Source organism: Rhineura floridana, chromosome 4 (assembly GCF_030035675.1).
Source record: "Rhineura floridana isolate rRhiFlo1 chromosome 4, rRhiFlo1.hap2, whole genome shotgun sequence".
In the NCBI taxonomy this organism is placed as follows: domain Eukaryota; kingdom Metazoa; phylum Chordata; class Lepidosauria; order Squamata; family Rhineuridae; genus Rhineura; species Rhineura floridana.
In genome coordinates, this window is record NC_084483.1 from 146,096,583 (window position 1) to 146,104,044 (window position 7,462).

The following is a 7,462-nucleotide window of genomic DNA, read 5'->3' on the forward strand; positions in this document are numbered from 1 at the left end:
GTATATGTGAAATTCAGATTTTTTGCTCCAATATGCATAATTTTACATTTGTTTATATTGAATTGCATTTGCCATTTTTCCGCCCATTCACTCAGTTTGGAGAGGTCTTTTTGGAGCTCTTCGCAATCCCTTTTTGTTTTAACAACCCTGAACAATTTAGTGTCGTCAGCAAACTTGGCCACTTCACTGCTCACTCCTAATTCTAGGTCATTAATGAACAAGTTGAAAAGTACAGGTCCCAATACCGATCCTTGAGGGACTCCACTTTCTACAGCCCTCCATTGGGAGAACTGTCCGTTTATTCCTACTCTCTGCTTTCTGCTTCTTAACCAATTCCTTATCCACAAGAGGACCTCTCCTCTTATTCCATGACTGCTAAGCTTCCTCAGAAGCCTTTGGTGAGGTACCTTGTCAAACGCTTTTTGAAAGTCTAAGTACACTATGTCCACTGGATCACCTCTATCTATATGCTTGTTGACACTCTCAAAGAATTCTAGTAAGTTACTGAGACAGGACTTTCCCTTGCAGAAGCCATGCTGGCTCTGCTTCAGCAAGGCTTGTTCTTCTATGTGCTTAGTTAATCTAGCTTTAATCATACTTTCTACCAGTTTTCCAGGGACAGAAGTTAAGCTAACTGGCCTGTAATTTCTGAGATCCCCCCTGGATCCCTTTTTGAAGATTGGTGTTACATTTGCCACTTTCCAGTCCTCAGGCATGGAGGAGGGCCTGAGGGACAAGTTACATATTTTAGTTTGTTCACATGCTGCAATAATGGATGTCTTCAGTTCTTTGACATTTTCAGGGAGTTCAGTCGGTAGATGTTTCTTGAGAGTTTTTTTTTGAAGCAGGCTCACTTAATAGGATCTTGAAAGGCATGGATGTTCATTTTATGCCTTGGTTTTCTTCCTTGGAGCCTACATTGAGGAACAATATTAATGGCCATAGTGTATCAAATTAATTGGTGATCTGTCCAGCAGTCATCAGCACTCGTCATGGCTCTAGTGAGGAATACATCACAACGATCTTTGGTACGGACAATTACATAATCCAGGAGATGCCAGTGTTTTGACCAAGGGTGCTTCCATGATGTTTTAAATTTATTTTTCTGGTGAAAGGGTGTGTTTGTAATATTTATTTATTTATTGCATTTATATACCACCCCATACCGAAGCTGTCTGGGCGGTTTACAACAATTAAAACATTAAAAACAAACATACAAATTTTAAAAACACATTTTTAAAAGCAATTTAAAAACACATGCTAAAATGCCAGGGAGAAGAGGAAGAAGACCTGGCGCTGAAAATATAACAGTGTTGGTGCCAGGTGCACCTCGTCAGGAAGATCATTCCATAATTTGGGGGCCACCACTGAAAAGTCCCTCTCCCTTGTTGCCAGGCTCCCAACTTCCCTCCGAGTAGGCACCCAGAGGAGCACCTTTGATATTGAGCATAGTGTGCGGGTGGGTTCGTGTCAGGAGTGGCGTTCCATCAGGTATTGTGGTCCCAAGCCGTGTAAGGCTTTATAGGTTAAAACCAGCACCTTGAATTGGGCTCGGAAACATACAGGCAGCCAATGGAAGCAGGCCAGAATCAGTTTTATATGTTTGAACCATCTGGTCCCTGTTACCAATCTAGCCACTGCATTTTGCACAAGCTACAGTTTCTGAACCGTCTTCAAAGGCAGCCCCAACTATAGCGCATTGCAGTAATCTAACTTGGAGATTACCAGAGCATGGACAACTGAATCCAGGTTATCCCTGTACAAATAGGGGTGTAGCTGGGCCACCAGCCAAAGTTGGTAGAAGGCACTCTGTGCCACCAAGGCTCCCTGAGCCTCAAAGATGGTTCTAGGAGAACCCCCAAGCTATGAACCTGCTCCTTCAGGAGCAGTGCAACCCCATCCAGGACAGGTTGGACATCCACCATCTGGTCAGAAGAACCACCCACTAGCAGCATCTCAGTCTTGTCTGGATTGAGCCTCAGTTTATTAGCCCTCATCCAGTCCATTGTTGCAGCCAGCACATTGACAGCCTCACTTGAAAAAGATGAAAAGGAGAAGTAGAGCTGCATGTCATCAGCATACTGATGGCAACGCACTCCAAAACTCTGGATGACCACACCCAATGGTTTCATGTAGATATTGAACAGCATGTGGGACAGAACTGACCCCTCTGGAACCCCATACTGGAGAATCCAGGGTGCTGAGCAATGTTCCCCAAGCACCACCTTCTGGAGCTGACCCACCAAGTAAGAGCAGAACCACCACCATGCAGTCCCTCCCACTCCCAACTCAGCCAGTCTTCCCAGAAGGATACCATGGTCGATGGTATCGAAAGCTGCTGAGAGATCAAGAAGAATCAACAGAGTCACACTCCCCCTGTCTCTTTCCTGACAGAGGTCATCATACAGGGCAACCAAGGCTGTTTCCATGCCAAAAACCAGGCCTGAAACCTGACTGAAAAGGATCCAGATAATCAGTCTCACCCAAGAGTGTCTGGAGCTGGCCTGCCACCACTCATTCAAGGACCTTGCCCAGGAATGGAACATTTGCCACCAGCCTATAATTAACATTTTCTGGGTCCAGGGAGGGTCTCTTCAGGAGTGGTCTCACTTCCACCTCTTTCAGGCAGCCAAGGACCACTCCCTCTCACAGAGAGGCATTAATTACTTCCCTGGCTCAGCCGGCTGTTCCATCCCTGCTAGCTTTTATTAGCCAAGAAGGGCAAGGATTCAGCACAGAAGTGGTTGCACGAAGCTGTCCAAGCACCTTGTCAATGTCCTCAAGCTGTACCAACTGAAACTCATCCAAGAAATCAGGACAAGGCTGTGCTCTGGATACCTCGATTGATTCACCTGCTATAACACTGGAGTCTAAGTCCTGGTGGATGCTAAAGGTTTTATCCTGGATGTGCCTGGCAAATTCATTACAGCGGGCCTCAGATGGTTCTACCATGTCCTTTGGGCCAGCGTGTAATAGCCCCTGGACAATTCTGAAAAGCTCCACAGGGCGGCGAGTTGATGATTTGATAGTGGCAGCAAAATATTGTGGGTTTTTTTGCTGTCCTCACTGTCCCCAAATACAGCTTACCATAGGCACTTACCAGTGTGTAATTGCATCCACCAGGAGTTATCTCCATCTGCATTCAAGCCATCTTCTATATTGTTTCATCGCTCACAGCTCTGGGGTATACCATGGAGCAGTACAAGCTCTACACAGGAGAGGGTGCTCAGGAGCAATCATGTCAACCACCCGGGTCATTTCTGTATTCCACAGTTCAACCAGGGTTTTGACAGGAGCGCCAGCCCTATCAGCCGGAAAACTCCCCAGAGCCCTTTGGAAACCATCCGGATCCATTAGTCTCTGGGGGCGGACCAACTTAATAGGTCCCCCATTTCTGCAGAGGGGAAAAGCCACTGTAAGTCTAAACTTCAGCAAGCAGTGATCTGTCCATGACAGAGGGACTGATGTAAGGCCCCCCACATTCAGATCACCAACTCCATGTCCAGTTGCAAAAATCAAGTCTACAGTATACCCTGCTACATGTATTGGGCCAATGGCATATTGAGACAGTCCCATGGTTGTCATGGAGACTATGAAATCCTGAGCCGCCCTGTATAAGGTGGCCTTGGCATGGATGTTGACATCCCCCAGAACAAACAGTCTGGGGGATCTCAACAGTACACCCAATACCACCTCCGTCAGGTCAGCTAGGGAGTCTGTTGGGCAGTGGGGTGGGCGGTACACCAACAGAATCCCCAGTCTGTCCTGCTGACCCACCACATGATGCAAACACTCCAGACCATTAGTCACATGGACAGGGTGCTTGCAGAGGGAGATGGAGCTCCTATATACCACAGCAAACCCCCCTCCCTGACCCTCAGGTCTACCCTGATGTTGAACCAGGTACCCTGGCGGGTATAGCTGGGAGAGACTGACTCCTCCCTGCTCACCCACCCAGGTCTCGGTTATACATGCAAGATCGGCTGCCTCATCCACAATTAATTCGTGAATGAGGGATATCTTATTATGCACCGATCTGGCGTTTAGGAGCAGCATCCAGAGGTCTGACAGCTGGCTGATAGGGCAACCAACAAACCTGCAGGTGTGGGGAGGATTGGAACAAGTCATTAACTGCCTGGGCCACGTCCCCTTACCTGGCAAGTCCTCCTCACAACGCCATATCTCCCTCTACCCGTCACTACACTAATTGCCTTCCTCAAGTCTCCCCATTTGGCTCTGAGTCCTCTCTCCCAGGCACATGACTCAAGACCTGCAAGTCCCACAAAAAGCCAGGCAGTCTGCAGAGCAGGAGCCATCTCAGCCAGCCAGCTTATGTATCAAGTAATAACAAGATTATGCTCTGCACATTTAGTCAGAAGTAGAATTCCATTCAGGTTGCTATTGCCAACTCCTTCTTTCCCAATGGTTTCTGGCCATAAATCGAAATCACACCCAACTCTTGCATTGAAATCACCCAAGAGGATAATTTTATCCTTCTTAGGTATCTCTGATAAGATGGTGTCCAGCTGGGTATAACAATTTTCCTTGTTGTCTTCATCAGCATCTAATGTTGGTGCATAAACACTTAGATTAGTTGCCTGCTGGTTTTTGGCAAGTTTTAACCAGAGAGTTGAGAGTCGTTCATTAATGCCAATAGGAACTTCTGAGAAGAGCTTCACAAGATTATTTTTAATAGCAAAGCCTGCTCCATGTATTTATCGTTCTTGTTCAGGCAGTCCTTTCCAGAAGAAGGTATAACCTCCTTTTTCTTCCTTCAGTTCTCCTTCTCCTGCTCTTTGAGTTTCTTGGAGTGCTGCTATGTCAATATTAAAACGTCTCAACTCCCTCACGATGATGGCAGTCCTGCATTCAGGATGTTCACTATCTGTATTGTCCAGCAATGTCCGTATATTCCATGTTCCAAAGTTCAATTGTCTTTTGCAACCGTTAAGTGGTGACTCCACTGGATGCGGAAATCCAGTCAGAGAGAAAGATGAGGCAGACTATGTTTAGGGGACCTTTTCCAGCCCCTTCCCCATACGGGGTGAGCAGAGTGGATCCTGAATAGGACTGCTCAGTCATGGATATAGCTGCCGAAGTACTCAACTGCCTCAGTCCTTGAGCCAAGATGACTGAGTCTGTATCTACCGCCCATGTGCCGGTCCATGACTAGGGGCTTCCAGATTTCACAGTTCTGCCTCCGTCGCCATTCGCTGATTAGCACGAGACTTTTGGTTTTGTTTGGTTGGAAGGCACCTGTGTGTGAATTTGTTTTATGTGGGGAGATCGGTGCACAACGATCAACACACGATCTTGACAGAAAAAGGCTTTGATCCAATGGCATGGATACCACGACGATTGCAAGTCTTTTATCTGCTGCAGCCTTCATCTGCCTTCACAGCCATTGGAACATATACATTGTTATCCTCCGCCTGTTCTGCCATTGAGGACAAGTGTCTCCCAAGTATCCCAGCAAGTGCAGAAAACTCAAATACCTATGAGTCACTAAGTGTCTCTACCACTAATCTGTACCTTGGGTCCCTGGCCAACAGCCCTTCCTTATCCAAGAGGTTGTAGCAGTGTCTCTTACAACCAGGGCACAGGGCAAATATGTTTGCATTTGGGAGCTGGTATATAACAAACCTCCAAACAATTGACTGAGACAATCCTCTAAATCCAGATACCATTATTATTAGTCCTGATTATTATTGTAACTCTGGATGCGCTCCTATCCTGAACTGGGTACAACAATAGGGAACAGAATCACAATAGTTTATTAATATCAAGCCCTCTGCTGTAGTCTACTGTAGAGCAGCCTATAAATCTAGCAAATTAGTTAAAATAAAAATGTTAATATGAGATATACAGTCAAATTCATGGGTGAACCTACATCAATTTTACTAGCCAGCCACTGAAAAGGACTTTAACACAGAAAATTGTAGCTCTTTGAACAATGAATTTTTTCTAATTTACTATTTTTTTCCTAATATTTGTTTTAATCTCAAGTGCTTTGATGGCTTTATGAGATGGACAATAGCTTGGTGATACACACACACACATAGAGAGCAACTCAGAGGCCTGTAGGAAAAGAATATTGAAAAGGGTCAAAGGCGATAACCCGTTCAGTGTCACTATCATGGATTAAGATGCCATAATGGGGGCACTGAAGATGTTCAAGTCTGACTTGCTTTTTTCCATGACACTTCACTGGTGTGAAGGTGGAATTCTGTGGGGCAACAATGGCAGTAGAGAGGACAGTGTTTGTCCTGCTGGGTAGAGAAAGCTAGAAGGAAATTGTTTTTACAATTAGCCCACAAAGGACAAGATGAACTCATGGCAACTTATGTGATATTACATATGTCTATTGATGCAGCCATTAAAATGAACTGACCAATGTGTGAAAATTATGGCAGTAGACATTTTAAACCAGCTGACACTTTGTACAATATCATGTAAAACCTAAATCACTTCCTATGAAACATCTTTCACTACACGCACACACACACACTTGTATATATTTAAAAACACAATTGCATATATAAAAAACAATTTAAAATAAAAATACCGGCTGGGATAAAAACCTACACTTACACGGTTTGTTGGAAGAGGAAAGTCTTCAAAAGGTACAGAAAAAGACAACAGAGACAGCGCCTGTCTGATATGTAATGTAAGGGAACTCGAAAGGGTCAGTGCCATCACACTAAAGACTACCACTGAGTTCAGGCACTAGTCCATGGCTTGCGTGGCTTCTGCTGTTTCAGATGGTACAGAGAAATAGAGCTGGGTAACATATGAGTAACAGAAAACAAAGCAAAACCAATGTTTTGGTCTATAATTCCATTGAAAGTAGAACCAGAGAGTTTTGTACCTATCAAAAGAAGTCCTGTTATCAAATGCAAGGTAAACATTAAAAGGCAAACTTTTGGATAATGATTTTTAGATTCAGAAAGGATTATCGGTATTGATTTCTACAGGGCAAATTCTTTCTGACAAACTTCCCAGACGATAAAATGAACTCCCTGCATTACTAAATGTCATTCTTTTCTGTATAACAATCATAAACAAGTATTTGTTATGTTTATAACATAGTATCCCTTCCTTTCTCTTTCTCTGCCACAAGTCCCAAAGGAGTCTGCTCCTCCATTGTTTTGAAATCACTTGTTCTTGGCTTGCAAACAGTCCTGCAGGTTATGATATTATTTCTTGCTCCCTAACATTTTATATACCACCCTTCCCAAAACTGGTTCCAGGGTGATTTACACAATTAACAGCACAATTCTATGCATGTTTACTTGGACTTAAGTTCAATTATGTTCAGCGGAGCTTACTCCCACGTAAGTGTGCTTCAGACTTCAGCCTAAAATATCTAAACAACACAACTACAAAACCAAGCAAACCAGGAGAATAAACGAGAGAAGTTGCAAGGTTTTTAAATGCCGACATTTAATACCTGCAATAATAA